Consider the following 20,370-nt stretch of genomic DNA (forward strand, 5'->3'; position numbering starts at 1 on the left):
CTACCAGGTTTCTCCAGTTGAGTGTCATCTGTGCGGTTTAACCAAGCTCAGATTGGTCCACCTTGACTAATCGAAGAAGGCACCACTGTAGGTTAAATGAGGCGTACAACTGCGGTGGCGAAGAGGTAGAGTATCCGCCTCGCGTGCAAGAGGACCGTGATTCGAATCCCGGTGCCGCGCAATTTTCCACCGGAAAAAAAAATATCTGCGTGTTGAGAAAATTGCATAAACAGGCCTGGAGTGCGGCCTGATCCCGATGACCAGAACCGGTAACGCACTCTCTCACCGGAGCAGGATTGGCCACCCTGGTGCAGTACTTCGCCACAACCTCCGATATGAATACAACAATCAAACCCCGGCCCTCAGTCCCCAGCGGCCACGAAGCAACTGACCACGGCGGCGGTCGGATCTGTGACTCTGCAGAGGGTGCTAAGAATACCTGGCTCCGGACCGGTGGCCATTGGAATCTGAACCTGGCAACGTTTAACGTTAGAACGCTATCTAGTGAGGCGAATCTAGCAGTGTTATTGGAGCAATTAGAGGGTAGTAAATGGGATATAATAGGGCTCAGTGAGGTTAGGAGAACGAAAGAAGCATATACAGTGCTAAAAAGCAGGCATGTACTGTGTTACCGGGGCTTAGCGGAGAGACGAGAACTAGGAGTCGGATTCCTGATTAATAAGGAAATAGCTGGTAACATACAGGAATTCTATAGCATTAACGAGAGGGTGGCAGGTCTTGTTGTGAAACTTAATAAGAGGTACAAAATGAATATTGTACAGGTCTACGCCCCTACATGCAGTCATGATGACCAGGAAGTCGAAAGCTTTTATGAAGACGTGGAATCGGCGATAGGTAAAGTCAAAACAAAATACACTATTCTGATGGGCGACTTCAATGCCAGGGTAGGCAAGAAGCAGGCTGGAGACAAGTCAGTGGGGGAATATGGCATAGGCTCTAGGAATAGCAGGGGAGAGTTATTAGTAGAATTTGCAGAACAGAATAATATGCGGATAATGAATACTTTCTTCCGCAAGCGGGTTAGCCGAAAGTGGCGTGGAGGAGCCCAAATGGCGAGACTAGAAATGAACTAGGCTTCATTCTCTGCGCTAACCCTAGCATCATTCAAGATGTGGACGGGCTCGGTAATGTGCGCTGCAGTCACCCTAGAATGGTAAGAACTCGAATTAGCCTAGACTTGAGGAGGGAACGGAAGAAACTGGTACATATGAAGTCGATCATTGAGTTAGCGGTAAGAGAGAAAATCGAGGAATTCCATATCAAGCTCCAGAACAGATATTCGGCTTTAACTTAAGAAGAGGACCATAGTGTTGAAGCAATGAACGGCAATTTTATGGGCATCATTAAGGAATGTGCAATATAAGTCTGTGATAGTTCCGTTAGACAGGATACCAGAAAGGTACCGCAGGAGACGAAAGATTTCATCAAGAAACGCCAATGTATGAAAGCCTCTAAACCTACAGCTAGATTAGAACTGGCAGAACTTTCTAAGTTGTTCAACAAGGGTAAGACAGCTGACATAAGGAACTGTAATATGGATAGAATTGAACATGCTCTCAGGAACGGAGGAAGCCTAAAGGCAGTGAAGAAGAAACTATCAATAGGCAAAAATCAGATGTGTGCGTTAAGAGACAAAGCCGGCAATATCATTACTAATATGGATGGGATAGTTCAAGTGTCTGGGGAGTTCTATAGAGATTTATACAGTACCAGTAGCACCCACGACAATAATGTGAGAGATAATAGTCTAGAGGAATTTGAAATCCCACAAGCAACGCCGGAAGAATTAAAGAACGCCTTGGGAGCTATGCAAAGGGGGAAGGCAGCTGGAGAGGATCAGGTAAAAGCAGATTTGTTGAAGGATGGTGGGAACATTGTTCTAGAAAGAGTGGCCACCCTATATACACAATGCCTCATGACTTCGAGCGTACCGGAATCTTGGAAGAACGCTAACATAATCCTGATCCATAAGAAAGGGGACGCCAAAGACTTGAAAAATTATAGACCGATCAGCTTACTGTCCGTTGCCTACAAAGTATTTACTAAGGTAATCGCAAATAGAATCAGGAACACCTTCGACTTCTGTCAACCAAAGGACCAGGCAGGATTCCGTAAAGGCTACTCAACAATAGACCATTTTCACACTATCATAGAGAAATGTGCGGAATATAACCAACCCTTATATATAGCTTTCATCGATTACGAAAAAGCGTTTGATTCAGTCGAAACCTCAGCGGTCATGGTGGCATTACTGAACTAGGGTGTAGAGGAGCCATATGTAAAAATACTGAAAGATATCTCTAGCGGCTCCACAGCCACTGTAGTCCTCCATAAAGAAAGCGACAAAATCCCAATAAAGAAAGGCGTCAGACAGGGAGATATGATCTCTCCTATACTATTCACAGCGTGTTTACAGGAGGTATTCAGAAACCTGAAATGGGAAGAATTGGGGATAAAAGTTGATGGAGAATACCTTAGTAACTTGCGATTCGCTGATGATATTGCCTTGCTTAGTAACTCAGGAGACCGATTGCAATGCATGCTCACTGACCTGGAGAGGCAAAGCAGAAGGGTGGGTCTAAAAATTAATCTGCAGAAAACTAAAGTCATGTTTAACAATCTAATGTTTAACAGTTTAACAGGTAGCGAGGCACTTGAAGTGGTAAGGGAATACATCAACTTAGGGCCGGTAGTGACCACGGATTCGGATCATGAGACTGAAATAATCAGAAGAATAAGAATGGGCTGGGGTGCGTTTGGCAGGCATTCTCAAATCATGTACAGCAGGTTGACACTATCCCTCAAGAGAAAAGTGTATAACAGCTGTGTCTTACCAGTACTCACGTACGGGGCAGAAACCTGGAAGCTTACGCAAAGGGTTCTGCTTAAATTGAGGACGACGCAACGAGCTATGGAAAGAAGAATGATGGGGGTAAAGTTAAGGAGATAAGAAAAGAGCAGATTGAGTGAGGGAACAAACACGAGTTAATGTCATCTTAGTTGAAATCAAGAAAAAGAAATGGGCATGGGCAGGACATGTAATGAGGAGGGAAGATAGCCGATGGTCATTAATGGTTACGGACTGGATTCCAAGGGAAAGGAAGCGTATCAGGGGGCGGCAGAAAGTTCGGTGGGCGGATGACATAAAGAAGTTTGCAGAGACAACATGGCCACAATTAGTACATGACCGGGGTAGTTGGAGAAGTATGGGAGCGGCCTTTACCCTGCAGTGGGCGTAACCAGGCTGATGATAATGATGATGATGATGATGACGACGACGACGATGATGATGATGATTGTCGAGTAAAAATACAATAAAGTTAACCATTTCTGCATTAACTTTGTGTTTGATAGCTGCAAATTATCATTGCCTAAGTAGCGCGTCATTGTTCTTGATGTCTATTTTTGTTACACCTTGCTATAGCTTGAGGTATGTGGTCTTGGTCAGTGTTATAGTGTGCATTTGCGGGACACCATTTAAGAAAAGGATAAGGCTGTCATTCACAGCCAGGATGAAATTTGGTACGGTAGCTATAGCTGGGCGAGTCAGTAGAATTGCATCTTCACTTACCGCGCGAACGAACCGACAAGGGCAAAGAAAAAAGTGTCAGCGCTCGTCTTACCTCTTTCTTCTTTGTCCTGGTTGGTTCGTTTGCCCTGTAAGTGAAGATGCGGGTAGGCTTAAGGACGTATATCCAAGTTGGCACACACTTCCGCTTTCGAGGTACCATGACATGCGCAGAAAATCATACCCTATACTAATATACAGGCTGCACAATACAGAAAGGCTGACCTCGTTCAAAGAAGGATTGTAGTTTTTACCGGTTTTGATATTACCTCCACAAGCGATACTGCCTAGTCTTGCGGAACATCACCTCTCTGCGCGCGTCAACATTTCGAGTAGTTCAAGTATTCAGCCTTTTCCTTTCCGGTTCTTGAACAATGCGTGTGTAATGTTATCTGGGTCAGTAATAGAACTAAACAACGAGGAATGGAATGGAATGGAATGGAAAAACTTTATTGTTATTTATCTCAGAGAGATTGTCGGTGGGGCGGTGTCTTCACGTCTTGAGTCCTGGCCGCTTCACAAGGTCGGCGCCCCTATTCCAGGACACCGCTGAGTCTTGCTGCCTCGCAGGCGTGCTGCACTATTGCCCGTTGGGCTGCGAGCTCGCTGTTGGTGAGCAGACCCTCACATTGTTCCGCACTTTGGTTATTTACTTTATGGAATGCGAAATTACGCTTGCGTTCCCACGTGATGTGGTATAACGTGGGGGTTGCCCCGCACCACGGACATGTATCCCTATACTGGGTAGGGAACATTTTGTGTAGTGTGTGCAGGTTGAAGAACGTACCTGCTTGCAGTCTTCGCCAGCTGACTGCCTCGTGTTGCGTGAGTGATGTGTGGGGTGGGGGAGGGGAGTATTTAAGTCTCCTTCCTCTGTAGTGGTTAAGTATTTCTGCATACGTCGGCTCCACCGTTAAGGGGACCTCTAGTGTTACAGATGGGCCTAAGCAACACCTTAGAAGAACTCGCGGAAGAGCAGCTCAACAACGAGGAAAATTGGCACAGGCGAAAGTTAATACGGTCTGCTTCAGATTCACGTATAAGTGGATACGAGAAGCGAAGGCAAGAATGAAATATTTAGCATCGCCAAAAGTCGGGAAAAGGCAACGAAGGACATGGTGCAGACCAGGCAGATAAAAGAGAAAAGGGCGGACGAAGGGTTGACCATAGTAGTAACTTGGCTTGACAAGCTATAAGCTTTAGAAGGTTCACAGGAATGGGCGATAACGACAGCAGAAAATAGGAGAGGTTTGCCGGTGGGCGACCACAGCCTGCCAGTAAGTCTGTCCTCCATTACAAATAATAAATCGGGGCTTGATAGATTCGTCTGCTATAGTTTCTCAACTAAAAGAGCGAATAATGTTGACTGAAAAGTGTAGAAGAACTTGGACTAAAGCACAGAACACCACGCAGAAAGAGTACACTGTTCGACTGCGCAATAAGTATCATGTGCGGAGATAGCACATGGATCGCCTCAAGTATATAGCTTTCACGGAAACACTTAACTTTATTTTTGATGTTGTAGAAAGCGAAGGATATGAGGAAAGCACATGATCAGGTTTTATCCCTGAAAAGCTTGGAGAGAGAGAGAGAGAAAGGCAAAGGAAAGACAGGGAGGTTAACCAGAGATTATCTCCGGTTGGCTACCCTGTACTGGGGGAGGGGAAAGGGGAAGCGATAGGTGAGAGGGAGAAGGATTAAAAAAAAACACGAAACTACACACACACGCACGTACACGCAAACTGTTTCTGTGGGCACTGTCACGCAGCCCGCAAAGGCGTTCCTACTGTGATGCAGTGCACCGTACAATCCTGAGTCACACAGTGAAGTCACAATCTGTCAGAAAGTCCAGTGTCTTTTAAATACCGCAGCAGCGCCTTCATGGCCGATCGCGCTGATGTTCGCGTAGGCCAGTGTCCAAGAATCTTGTTTTCTGACAGTGGGCGCTTGTCCAGTTTGTCTAGGGTGGCTGAGAGGACTGCTCTTTGCGGGTTGAAACGAGAGCACTCACAAAGAAGGTGCGCGATTGTTTCATTGCACCCGCAGAAGTCACAAAGTGGGTTGTCGGACATTCCGATAAGAAACGAGTACGCATTTGAAAATGCTACTCCAAGCCATAGACGAACTAGAAGGGTACAGTCGCGTCGTGGAAGCTCGGGCGGAATACGGAGTTGTAAAGTTGAAAAGCTTGGAAAGTTCAGAAATGGGACGGGAAGTAATGGTAATGAGGGATACCATAACGAATATCTACGAACGATAACATGTTACTTGAGAATGGAGAGCAGGCCAAATGTTTCCGCCGGCAAGTACGAGCCTGACATTCGGGACGCCAAGAACTACAGGAAGACCAGGTCTGCATAGCACACCATGAGGTCTTACAGATGGGCGATGAGAAAAAATACATCGAGAAAAGATCAATATCTAATACTGACAATTTTGGCTGGTATCTGTGGTGTCTGCTACCCATGCGACAATTATCTGCCGGGCACATGTGGCGAAGAGTTGTAAAGAACAGCTTCACATCATTTTTTTTTTCATTTGACTAAAGTCCGGAACATACTGCAATGCATGCACAAAGCCTGAAGGAAGCCCCAAAGCGGACGGGTATGTTCGGCTGCGTGGAGAAGGGCGAAAGTGCGGCTGCATATAGGCTAGGGTAAATAACCGGCGGACAACTAGAGTTACAGAATGAGTACCAATGGATGAGAGGCGCAGTCAAGGGCGGCAGAAAATTACGTGCGGTGGTGAAATTAAGAAATTTGGAGGTGCAAGTTGGAATCAGCTAGCGCAAGACAGGGGTAATTGGAGATCGCAGGGCAGTGGACGTCGTGGCAGTGGACGTTAAAATAGGCTGATGCTGATGATTGCAGGCTACACCGCAAGCTTGGAAAGGACGTACAGTAGGCCTCCACAAAGGTTTCGCACCATCCTTCTCGCGCGTAACACGATCATAAATGTACTAATAAGTATGTCGACTGAAGACTAAAAGAGAAGCACCGTGGATAATTCTCTGTGCAACTTGCAGTGTCTCCTGTCCAACGCAAAAAAAAAAAAATCAAGAGGAACGTCCTTAGATAAAACCGTAAACCCATTATATGTCAAGATAGATGATCAAGCTCTTTAGAGCAAATTCGTATGACGATAAGTACATGAGAGTGGCTTGTTGGGCTAGTTGGTACATGGTTATGCTAGGAGAATGCCAGCAAACTTTAGAGTAGGAAAAAATCGAGAGGCAGACATAGACAACGAGACATAGACCACCTTCCTGTCTCTTTGTCTATGTCTGCCTCTCGATTTTTTCCTACTCTAAAGTTTGCTGGAATTCTCCTAGCATGACGATAAGTACACTCAAAATAGAGTTTGTAGACTGCGCAACGACTAGTTGCTATTTGACGACCTCGGAAGCTTGGCAAGCTGCTGAGCAGATAAATCACTTTAAGCACTCTACTTCGTCAAAAGATTAGTAGATTCAAAGCACTGTAGAATAATTGAAAAGATTTGCCAGAATGAGCATGTATGACAAGGTACCAGTGAGGTCGAAGGCAAAAGTTTGCAAAACAGCGGCACGTTCAGCAATACATGCTGCTCATAGAAGAGAAACTATTCATGTGAAAAAAGGCTTAACGTCCAGATGATTCGAGTGGCCAAATTAAGTATGCCGAGATGTACACCTGAAGCGACAACAAAATATAGTTCTCAGGGACTACCGCTGCGATACGGTAGATGTCACATGCAGTACAGCAAGAGAGAGAGAGAATGAAGAGGAAAGGCAGGGAGGTTAACCAGATATGAGTCTCCGGTTTGCTACCCTACACTGGGGATGGGGGATAGGGGTTAGAAAGATGACAGAGAGGGAAACGCAAAAAAAAAACGAACGCGCACACATGGAGACACACACACAAAAGGCGTTCCAGTTAAAGTCGTTCACACAGGCCGGTAGATCGCAAGAAGCGCAAAAGCGCTTGCACGGCCTTCTTCTGTGACGGTAGGTCCTTTCGATGTTGCAGAATTCTTTTTTCGGATAGCGGTTGGTCGTCCAGTTGGTCTAGTTCCTGGCTGAGGCATGCCCTCTGTGGACTGTACTGCGGGCAGATGCACAAAATATGGCCAATTGATTCTTCATGGCCGCAGTGGTCACAGGTTGGGGTGTCGGTCATCCCTATGCGGAAGGCATAGGCTTTAGTAAAGGCAACGCCCAGCCAAAGTCGATATAAAAGCGTGGCGTCTCTACGGCGAAGCTGTGATGGCGCTCGAAGACTTAATGTTGGATCAAGTGAGTGCAGTCGCGGATTTCTTAAATGTGGCTCATTCCATTGCGACGCGGTGCACTGCCGAGCAAGTAGGCGGAGCTTCCGTGCAGCGTCAGTTCTAGAAAGAGGAATGGGGACGTGGCGCTCCTCAGTATGGGCTGAGCGGGCAGCGTGATCCGCCCGTTCATTGCCGACAATCCCGCAGTGACTTGGAAGCCACTGAAAGGTTATGTCGTGGCCTGCATCAGTAAAGTTTCCATAGGAAATATTGAGATGGTTTGACCACTTAATGAGAATATATGAGAGCTACAAGGGCGTCAAGGCTATGAGGCTGCCTAGGGAATGTCATAACGATATCGAGGATCATATCTGTGAGCAAGAGATTGAAGAAGGCGTACTAGACTGATTTGACATCAAGGTCACTAACTTATCGGGGTCACTAACTCTAGATTACGCATTAACAGTTAATATATTTAAACTGCGTAAAACATGGACGTAGGACGTAGGACGTACGAGGACGTAGAAAGAAACAGATACACAGACACAGCACTGTCTGTGTATCTGTCTGTTTCCTTCTACGTCCTCGTTCCGTCGCGCCTTTACACTCTACCATGGATTCTAACCAACTAGCCCGCTAACGTGTTTTAACCAAGTTCATGTGTAAAACAAATTTAATCACTGAGCTCATGGCTGTCCTTTGTACAGAATGCGTAGGACAGAGTGAGCGATATAGACCAGCTACTGGCTATTATTGCTGCCAGCTCGACGGGCAGGCACGCACCGCAATGAAAAGCTTTAGCGTTTAACAAAAGGCGCTGCTATCGGGAGTAACAGCACACGAAAAACACCTTTTTCTAGCCTAGTTCGCTGTGCACCGACCCCCTCCTCAAGGCATGCACATTTTTTTTGCGCAAGATGACAGCGTGGAACACGTAAAATGCAGACGGTCGCCTGAATGGCGTGCTTCGTGGCGATGACCGGACATTAGCGACGAAGAGATGGCTTTATTGAGCGCATCCGCCTTTGTTATCCTCATCCGTGCCCCCTCCTTCCGTTAGCGTAGCATGGCCAGCACGAACAGAAATCGAGGAGGCTGCAGGACAGCGGCTAAAGTTTTGTCAGATTTATATCTGCCGAAAGCCGTAGTCCCCGAGAATCGGCAGCACGCGTGCTGGGCCTGGCGGCCACCTATGTCCGTTTACGATCGCGACGAGGAAGACGAGTGAACGGGCAGAAAGCGCGAGAGGGAGAGAGGAGGCGGGATTAATGTCCATTGTGTCCAGAAGACGGGGCATAAAACACGCCGAAAACGGGGTTTCATCAGTGCGAAACGGTGAGGCGCGGATGCTAAAGAAAGAACGAGGAACGGGGCAGAAAAGGTAAAATGAGTAAAGAGGCGGACGCGCGATGCCTGGATGCGATGGCCCGACGTCGGCGGCTGCGGAACTGCTGCTCTTCTCACAAAGGTGGCACACACACGCACGCACACATGGTTCGCCCAGTCTGCTCCCCTGTAGCCATAAGCAAGACGCAGCGCCCCGGCGCACATTATAGGGATACGGGAAACTTAAGCGTGTCCCCACCATGAAAACGCCCTCTCTTTATTGGATCTATCCCGTTCTTCCCAGCCAGTCCGGCTGGGGTCCATAAAGACCAGCCGGCCAAACAATACCGGCTTTACGACTGGCCTCTTTCGCTTCCCCCTTTCTCCTGTACAAGCTAAGCGGCACCTTCTGTCTTCGTGCCGAGGCTAAGTTACTCCTTGTTTGTATGATCTGAGCTATACCTTTTGTTTGGTTGCTGGTTTATTGTCAAAGTCCTTTTTTCCTTTTCAGGCGTCTTTCTAACTTCTTTGTCTCGTCGTGTCGCCAAAGGAGTGGTATGCGTTCCCCTGTCGGAGGGGCTCGAGCCGGCGTTTTATGGTTCTACCAGCCGGCACTTTGTTGGTGTTGCCTGCCAGACGTAAAATCGTAGGTGCATGGGGGGACGCTTTTGAGCCCCCCAGACCGCCTCCCCTACGCCTCCCTCCTCCCCACAATCATATACTCCGGGAGGCGATCTGGAGCACTTTAAAGACAGTGTACTCCCTGGAGGTTACAAAGGAACAAAATCACTGCCGGAGGATCGTCTTTTCAAACACTGCGCAAATGCCTTTGGAACGAACAAACCTCTTCGGGATAAATAGATGGTACAACATGTTGGAGAGGTCCCGGTTTTTCTCGTTCTGGCAAATCCTGTAACGCCAGTACATCCGTGCAATACGAATGAATATAATAGGAACGACGCCAGGAGTGCGCACCGTATGATGATTACTCGAGTGATGTCTTCTGTTACAATCTCTCAGAACTAGAGAGCCCTCCCCACGAGGCGGCCCAGAAGGCATCATTCTCAGAGTGAACAAACGACCCGAAAATGTAAAGAAAGCAAGCGCTGCCCTTTCAGGTACCGACAGTCCTCTGGGTTGATTTCTGATGTGCCTTCGCTCGTAGAATTATGGGAAAGGTCTATAGGCATATCCGATTAGCAAAGCGTTTCGATGTGTGCCCAGCTGGTCTTTCAAGGCAATTTCCAGTATAAAATAAGTGTCGATGTTTATCTAAAGATGGCGTTTGTGCTACCCGTACAATGCGGTTAGTGTGTCGTGAAAGAGGTCGCGGAGTGATCAACTCATTTATGCATTGTATGAACATTCATGACATAGAAGTGCCTGCGAGATCTTTGCGTCCCATAGTGGTCGCCAATCCCAAAGTTACCTTCGGCTTCGTCGCCCCTTGAGAATTTGGCACAGCCCTGATCACGGGACGCTATACATTGAATTATTCTACACGTAGCAAATTATCGCGTCATGCTAAGTAAGGCACCCTGCCGACGCCGCAGTAACGCTCGCTGCGTCCGTACTAACTGCAGCAGGCAAGCGACGGCACAGGCAACATGCCGTGGCCTCTGAAGACGCTTCGCTCCGGACGCGTTCCTACAAATATCGGACACGGCGCGGTGTGCTTGGGTGCCGTAAATCTCGAAGCCGTGGCGTGACTTCTATTTTCCGCCGGTTTCCATGGGCGGCGCGAGTGGTGGTGAAGCCGGCAGCGCCGTTCTATCGGGGTCCCCGACGCAGCCCGAAAGCTCCTTGCTCGCCACGACAGCCGAGGTAACTTAAGGAACACGGGGGCCAAGGTCGATATCTGGAAACACTGCACCAGTCGTGACCCGCCGCTGGTCAGCGGTGAACAAAAACAATGCAGACTACACGTAATGCCCGCTATGAAAAACGAAAGCGTTTCATTAATGCACGCAGAAAAGCCAAACAAAGCTTGCGTAGTTTAGCGAAAGTGGTTCTAGCACACTGTTTTGTATTAACCACGGCCATGTATCGCACAAAGATGGCAGAAGGACAAACTTGGCATGATCTGTCTACTTACTATAGCGTCCAATAACGGCAGTTGCGACGCAAGAATTTGGACATGCCGTTTTGTTTAAACTCACTGTAATTTCTGTTACTATAAACGGCAAGCGTCTCACGTGGCAGACTTCCTAAAGAATAAGGCTGTAACCATTTTCTGTATATCCGAAAATGTCGGGAATAATTAGTCAGGATACTACTTGCTCGGAACATGTCTTGTGCCTAAGCAAAGCGGGATGAAATAAGATGTAGCATACCCCGAATTGAATCCTTCAAGAAAAAAATTCTGCCATCCAGACATTTCTGTCTTGTCATGACGGAAAGGTCATAAACACGTGACACGCTGACACCCATTTTTCTAACGGTGCGGTTCAGAGCGCAATAATGAGCGCAATATTCCAGCTTTCCGTTTATTTTATATTAGTACGTACTGGTAAGAGAATTTCTACTATTATCGGCGCCGGCCACACCTTTCTCACACGGCAAGCAAAACAAGAGCGCAAGAAAGTGACACGCATTGGCGACAGTCAAATAGTGCCCACGTTTGCAATGTTCTACATGCAGAAGAAAGCAGAAAGGACGCCAAAGGAATGCACAGTTCCGTGAACGAGCGAAAGCGCACAACAAGACGCATAAAAACATATAACAACGCCACAAGAGAGCTACAAACGTACAAGATATTATGCAACCTCTGGTATTTGAAGAATAATGTAATAGTGTGGCGAACCACGATATATATATATATATATATATATATATATATATATATATATATATATATATATATATACATATATATATATATACATATATATATATATATATACATATATATATACATATATATATACATATATATATATATATATATATATATATATATATATATATATATATATATATATATATATATATACACAACCTAATACATTTGTTCTTGTTTTTCAAACGTCTTTAATAGCCACAAGTGCTTTTTTCTGTAGCTCTACTGTTGGCCATGCTCCGCTCTGAGGACCCGGCAACGCAGGCCATCGCGACCAGCCGGGCTGCCAGTGTTATGGACCTAGGGAACATAAACGCTTGAGTGGAGTACGGTCGTGCGGGGGCCCAGGGGCCTGCGTGCCCCGAACACCTTTGTTTGATCAAAGTTTTTACCAACAACAACATGATCTAAGTTCTTTTTCCTTTCCTATTCTTTTTTTTTTATAGTGAAAGACCTGTGGTCTAACAACATTAAGTAGGCCTATAGTTTTCCCCTCGCCGTATCGTGTCGCGGGCCCTCGAGAAGAAGCTGTTGCACGTCTTTCGTCAACGTGGCCACGATGGCACTGGAGACTAGCAACGCGTTGAAGTCTGTCCCAAACCGCAGATGGTGCAATAACTTTACGAAGCTTCTACTGTCCATCCCGCCAAGCTGAAAAGTTTTCCATCCCGCCAAGCGGGATGGTCAACTTAATGCTAGATTCTATAAAGAATAAATTAGAAAATTTGATTTCTGAAAAAAAAAGCAGGTGTTTGTGCTGAATCGACAGGAAATTTGTCTCAGCAAGAGGCGGATTTCACTATGGGTAAGATGGAGATTTATGGTATTTTCACTTTCGTGCACCTGTTCTGCAGCAGCGTCGGCTGCAGTGTTTCCGAGAATATATTGCAGTGACCTTGAAACCACTGAAACGCTATAATGTGATTTCTTGCGCTCGCTTTTGTGTGTTCCCTGATGTTTTCATATACCAAAGGTGCATTTAACGTATCTGTGCTATATACTGACGTGAGGGAGGCTTGGGAATCGCTAGAAATAAGCCATTTCTGTGCGATATCTCTTGTTATCCCTTGTACTTGTAAAGTATTGCAAATAGTTCGGCCAGCGTAGATGTCACTATACATAATCTAAATTTTTGTTCGAACTTCAAGTATGGTATGATGAATGCAATTGCAGACAAGTTACTTTAGCACGATCCGTCCATATACACGTGAATATACTGTGTCTGTGGATGTATTTCAAATAATGCTACTTGTTGTGCAGCTGTGAACGTATCTCTCTTGCGTATGATATCCTCGGCTGATAATACTATCTTGGGCATTGACATCATCCAAGAGGGATAACCGAAATCTATTCAGCATATTTAAAAACTCGGTAATAATGTTCCATGGTCCTGAAAACCTTATGAATTTGACTTTTGTTTCCTCAGTGGATTCCCTTCATGTTGCGTTAGCATGCGGTAGGCGTTTCTACAAGTTTCAATTGTTCGCATAACTGGAAAAGGTGAACGACGAGCCTCAGCGATAACAGGACTCGAGGTTGTTTGAGGAACGCCGAGACACGCTCTAAGCCCTCTTGCCAATAAATGTTGCAGTTTGCCCTCCGAAGTTCAGAATATACCATGGAGAATGGGCGCCGAATAAGTTATTCCTTACTTTATCACTGCATCGTGAACTTGCAGTAGTGATGAAGATCACTACTGCAAGTTCACGATGCAGTGATCACTTCTTCAAGTTTAAGATCACTTTTGCAGCGAGATCATTTTAATACCGCTTTCTTTTTTCTAGAGATTTCTTGTCTGCTTTCACACCATTGCAACAGACAAAAATGTGCTCGACGTTTGGGTAACTAACCTCAAAGTTATCGCTGTTATGGAAGACGCGACTCGCGGACAGCGATCTGGAGGAGCAAAAAGCTCTTCAAGAATAGGTCCAGCGAACAGCTCGCGCTATTGGAGGTCTGTACCAAGGGCGCCAGCCTTAGGCGGCTTATTCTTTCCGTTATTTTAACTCTTCTTCAATAAAAATTCACACACGCACACACACACACACACACGGACGCGCGCGCGCACACGCACGCACACACACGCACACAAACACACACACACAAACACACACACACAAACACACACACACGCACACAAAAGCAATATTAGGCCAAAAGTATTTGGCCTCACTGTCCGTTTCATGTGGCTGCTGCTTCGCATCAATGCGAACTTTCTGCACCGATTGTCATGAATATTGCATGCGTAAGCAACAGGTAAATTCGAAATTTGTGAGTCTATAGATTACGAATAACCGACTGAATAAGATGCTTAGGTACACCGATCAACGACATCTGAAGCCACTTCACCGATTAATGATACCTTACACTAATACCTTGCTTCATGATGCGGCTTTCTACTGTAACCTCGCACAGCGCGTCGCTTTCAAACAAGTTAAATTGTCTGAACGCAAGTCAATGTCGCAAAATCTGAGCCTGGGGAAGCTGGTTTGATAACAAGGAAAGACATGCTGAAAGACATATGCCGACTTCTGGTCCCTCTAGAGGAGTAAGTAAACAGGACAAGAGGCGACAGCAAAGCGTTTCTGCATATACCTGCACGAGGCAGCGAGCCATAGGAGAACAAACGATTTCCGCGTTGAAAAGTCAAACAACCTCTCCCTTCCATGAGTAAATTTATCGAGTTTCCTCGTGGCATTCTGGGGCTCGCTGCCAGCGCTTGCACTAATCGCCGTCGCTGCACAATGGCCCGCTCAGCCTCGCACACACTGCACGGTTTGCATGGTGCGGTCGAGAGTGTTTGTTTTTGCAAAAGCACACCGGAAACAGCGACCTACGCGGTACGCGGCTCTCGCAATAGGCCTAGGCACGTGACAGTTGCGATGACGTCACGCGTCGCCTGGCTGCAACGAATAGAAACAAGGGGCACTCGAAAATAGCCCCTAAAGAAGTAGGTTCGCGCGGTACCCCTTTGAGATGTTTCCGTAATGTAAACTGTTCATTAGCAAGATCTCGAACGCAGGGAGGAGGCGGCGTACTGGAAAGTAATCTCCAGAAAAAGAAAACTGGGTCACCGTTTCTCGTGGAAGTGATGACAGCTCCTTTATAGAAAGCAACAACGAGGGACTATAAAATGCTCATACTTTCTTGTCTGCATACGACCAGTTACCGCACGCCGCCCTTGCCTGGCTTGCATTCAAGCACAGTAAAACCGTGCAGTACTGTGAAGTTTAAAGCTCGTCTCAGTCCTAATCAGCGGCTGAACTCGTGGAGCTGTTCTCACGTTAGAGCCCGTGCGTGAAGCCGTCACGTATGCGAACAGGGATGTGGTGGAAGAGAGCTAAGGCCGGATAATATATATATATATATATATATATATATATATATATATATATATATATATATATATATATATATATATATATATATATATATAGGGGTAAGTTTGCAAAGCCATATGTGCGTGATAGCTCATTACCATTGGTCGGCCGCCTTCATCAATATCGTGCCCTGCTCCATATGTCATCATCGGAGATTTTAATGCGCACCATCTGGCATGGGGAAGCAGAAGGACAAATGCAAGAGGACAAAGACTTGCAAACTTCGCCTGCCACCACGGCCTTTCACTCCTGAATGACGGCAGCCCAACGTTTATACGAGGCTTAAATTATGGCAGCTGTCTTGACCTAGCTTTCGTCCCCAGATCTATCACAAGATGTGTTAAATGGTTTTCAGATATCGAGACACATGGGAGTTATCACATTCCCACGTACCTTGTCATCAAAGGGATGTCCAGGACCTTTCCACGGAACACCATTCAATTATTTGACTGGACTAATTTTACTTCCACCATGGAAGATGCTTGTCGAGAGGGCTTGTCCTCTGGATTAGAGGAAACTATCAAGTCTGCAATGCGAGACGCCACGCGCATGGTCACGGTTTCGTCGTAGCACAGGGAACTAGATATAGAGTTGGAGCGACTTCGTGTGCTCCGTCGTCGTGCGGAGCGGCATTACTGGCGTAGAAAATCCATCGAAGACGTTAGGACAGCCAGACGACTACAAAAGAAAATTCAACGTCGCATGGATAGATTGGCATCTCGACGTTGGACAACGTTTTGCCAGTCACTAGACCCTCGAAAGCCACTTTCCCACACCTGGAGACCCATACGTGGTCTACGTTCCCTCCCTGAACAACGCTTCCCATTCAGAGCACTGGCGCTCTTCCAGGGGCGACTGGAGGCTGATGTTGCAGAAGACTCTTGTGCAAGGATCGCTGGCCAAGTAACCGGTCCAGGCGTTCCAGCCCCCGGTCACATCCCTGTTTCACGTGACTGCCGTGTGGATGTTCCTTTCATAATGGAGGAACTAGAAGCGGCTCTTGCTCTATGTAGGCGTTCTTCATCCGCGGGACCAGATGGAACATCCTACCGCGCCTTGAACAACCTAAGTGATGTCGCACGGAGAGAACTGTTATATCTATACAACTTATCTTGGCAAGATGACATGGTTCCCGAAGAATGGAAGACAAGCCACTTGGTTCCTCTCATCATCATCATCAGCCTGGTTACGCCCACTGCAGGGCAAAGGCCTCTCCCATACTTCAACAACCCCGGTCATGTACTAATTGTGGCCATGTCATCCCTGCAAACTTCTTTTATCTCATCCGCCCACCTAACTTTCTGCCACCCCTGCTACGCTTCCCTTCCCTTGGAATCCAGTCCGTAACCCTTAATGACCATCGCTTATCTTCCCTCCTCATTACATGTCCTGCCCATGCCCATTTCTTTTTCTTGATTTCAACTAAGATTTCATTAACTCGCGTTTGTTCCCTCACCCAATCTGCTATTTTCTTATCCCTTAACGTTACATTCATCATTCTTCCTTCCATAGCTCGTTGCGTCGTCCTCAGTTTAAGTAAAACCCTTTTCGTAAGCCTCCAGGTTTCTGCCCCGTAGGTGAGTACTAGTAAGACACAGCTATTATACACTTTTCTCTTGAGGGATAATGGCAACCTGTTGTTCATGATCAGAGAATGCCTGCCAAAAGCACCCCAGCCCATTCTTATTCTTCTGGTTATTTCCGTCTCATGATCCGGATCCGCCGTCACTACCTGCCCTAAGCAGATGTATTCCCTTACCACTTCCAGTGCCTCGCTACCTATTGAAAATTGTTGTTCTCTTCCGAGAATGTTAAACATTACTTTAGTTTTCTGCAGAATAATTTTTAGACCCACTCTTCTGCTTTGCCTCTCCAGGTCAGTGAGCATGCATTGCAATTGGTCCCCTGAGTTAGTAAGCAAGGCTATATCATTAGCGAATCGCGAGTTACTAAGGTATTCTCCATTAACTTTTATCCCCAATTCTTCCCAATCCAGGTCTCTGAATACCTCCTGTAAACACGATGTGAATAGCATTGGAGAGATCATATCTCCCTGCCTGACGCCTTTCATTATTGGGATTTTGTTGCTTTCTTTATGGAGGACTACAGTGGCTGTGGAGCCGCTACAGATCTCTTTCAATATTCTTACATACGGCTCGTCTACACCCTGATTCCGTAATGCCTCCATGACTGCTGAGGTTTCGACAGAATCAAATGCTTTCTCGTAATCAATGAAAGCTATATATAAGGGTTGGTTATATTCCGCACATTTCTCTATCACCTCATAGATGGTGTGAATATGGTCTATTGTTGAGTAGCCTTTACGGAATCCTGCCTGGTCCTTCACTTGACAGAAGTCTAAGGTGTTCCTGATTCTATTTGCGATTACCTTAGTAAATAGTTTGTAGGCAACTGACAGTAAGCTGATCGGTCTATAATTTTTCAAGTCTTTGGCGTCCCCTTTCTTATGGATTACGATTATGTTAGCGTTCTTCCAAGATTCCTGTATGCTCGAGGTCACGAGGCATTGCGTATACGGGGTGGCCAGTTTCTCTAGAACAATCTGCCCACCATCCTTCAAGAAATCTGCTGTTACCTGATCCTCCCCAGCTGCCTTCCCCCTTTGCATAGCTCCCAAGCCTTTCTTTACTTCTTCCTGTGTTACTTGTGGGATGTTAAATTCCTCTAGACTATTCTCTCTTCCATTATCGTCGTGTGTGCCATTGGTACTGTATAAATCTTTATACAACTCCTCAGCCATTTGAACGATCTCATCCATATTAGTAATGATATTGCCGGCTTTGTCTCTTAACGCATATATCTGATTCTTGCCTATTCCTAGGTTCTTTTCTTCACTGCTTTTAGGCTTCCTCCGTTGCTGAGAGCATGTTGAATTCTATCCATATTATACTTTCTTATGTCAGCTGTCTTACGCTTGTTGATTAACTTCGAAAGTTCTGCCAGTTCTATTCTAGCTGTAGGGTTAGAGGCTTTCATACATTGGCGTTTCTTGATCAGATCAGATCCTCTCGGAGCAAAGAAAGACCCTACTTGAACTCACCTCATACCGCCCACTAGCGCTGGTCAGCTGTGTGGGAAAGATAATGGAAAAGATGATCCTTGCCCGCTTGGAGTGGTACCTGGAACACTACATGTTATCAAATTGCATGGCGGGTTTTCGTCGAGATCACTCATCAGAAAACAGTGTTGTTGATCTCGCTACGTATGTCCAACATCAAAAGTCACGCAAAAGATTATCTGCAGCTTTGTTCTTGGATGTCAAGGGGGCATACGATAACGTATCTCACGAGGCTATCCCCGATGCTCTTGAGATGGTTGGCCTAGGTGGTCGAGTTTTCCGATGGATGTCTCATTACTTCTTTGTGAGATCGTTCTTTGTGTGTACCGGCGATGGTAAAACAGCACGACACTACACCTACCGAGGGGTTCCTCAAGGCGGTGTACTAAGCCGTACCATATTCAACCTCACACTCATTGCTCTCGTTGATCATCTGCCAGCAGCGATCAAGATATCAATGTAAGCAGACGACATATGTATATGGACTCCAGGTGTGACACGTCCTCAGATACGTGCAAGACTTCAAAAAGCTGCTACTCTAACAGCTATATACCTCCGCAACCAAGGTCTTGAAATGTCGTCATACAAATGTGCACTGGTGGCGTTCACTCGCAAACCAATGATACCCTACGCCATCTCAATAAATGGCCAGATAATTTCTTATGAGAAGACTCACAAATTTATTGGCATACTCATTGATAGAGATCTGTCACGGAGCCCGCACGTGACCAACTTGAAACAGCGTCTGACAGCAATCTCCCAGCTTTTCAAGTTTCTGGGCGGAAAGACTTGGGGAATGTCAATGCATGCAATGTTGTAATTGTGCAGGGCTCTGTTTCTGGGCTTCCTGAAATACAGTTTTCCCGTACTTACCAACACTTTCCAGACAAATCTTCGTGCTCTACAGGCTATTCAAGCTCGGGCTCTCAGGGTTTGTCTTGGTTTGCCAAAATGCACGTCGACAGTAGTGACTATTGCAATTGCCCGGGATCAACCCATGCAAACACACATTGTGGTGGAAGTGTTGAAAGTGTACATTAGGCACGTTGCCCGTGGCCGTTCCCACCATCTGGCAACACTACCGTCAGAAAGGCCGCAGGCATCATGTTGTACTATGATTTTGGATTATTACACCTGCCTTCCACCAGGCTTCACCCCCGCAGCTAAGCCATTGATTCCTCCATGGTGTCCGGCTCGACCTGCAGTGCACCTCACCGTACCAGGAATCAGGAAAAAGTCGGAGCTGTCATCACCTGCTCTTAAACGACTAACTCTGCTCCTTTTGCACGAGAGGTACACCGACCACATACATATTTACACTGATGGATCGGCAACTTTCAGGTGTTCCTCTGGAGCCGTGTTCTTCCCAGCGAAAGCCACAACTATCAGTTACAAGACATGTCACCCAACGATACCGACGGCTGCGGAACTTGCAGCTCTTCGCGCTGCACTTCGTATCGTCAGCCAAGAACAACCTCGAAGATGGTCAATATTCTGTGACTCGAAGGCAGCATTGCAATCTTTGCTATCAGCCCTGAGGCGCGGACCGCACGAACTGGTATTCGAGATTAGAAAGCTAATCCATACCTTGACTGAGAAAGGACACCACGTGACATTTCAGTGGCTTCCAAATCACTGCGGCGTCATAGGGAACGAACAAGCCGATAACGCTGCTCGGTCGGCTCTTCAAGGGGACGAAGAGGAGCCGATACCGTTATCAAGGACAGATGCCGCTAGAAAACTTCGAATGCTCAGCCGTGATATCGCGTTCTCCTTGTGGAACGCACGAAGTTTTCAAAACAACCGGCTGCCCAACCTTAACTCCTCTCTACGCCTTTGCATTCCAGCTGGACTCTGCCGTCGCGACGCTACCCTGCATTGTCGAATATGGCTAGGGGTGGCCTTCACC

At 46.5% G+C, this 20,370-nt stretch overlaps 1 protein-coding gene across 1 annotated transcript in view; it reads left to right on the forward strand.

The window, feature by feature from the left end:
* The first annotated feature begins 4,071 nt into the window (after window positions 1-4,071).
* Window positions 4,072-20,370, forward strand: part of LOC135909563 (protein Wnt-4-like) — a 107,380-nt gene continuing 91,081 nt past the window's right edge. Inside the window, exon 1 of the mRNA XM_065441548.1 lies at window positions 4,072-4,201. The gene's annotated coding sequence lies outside the window, so the exon portion shown is untranslated. The remainder of the gene's footprint in view (window positions 4,202-20,370) is intronic.

This window comes from Dermacentor albipictus, chromosome 1, assembly GCF_038994185.2.
Source record: "Dermacentor albipictus isolate Rhodes 1998 colony chromosome 1, USDA_Dalb.pri_finalv2, whole genome shotgun sequence".
In the NCBI taxonomy this organism is placed as follows: Eukaryota; Metazoa; Arthropoda; class Arachnida; order Ixodida; family Ixodidae; genus Dermacentor; species Dermacentor albipictus.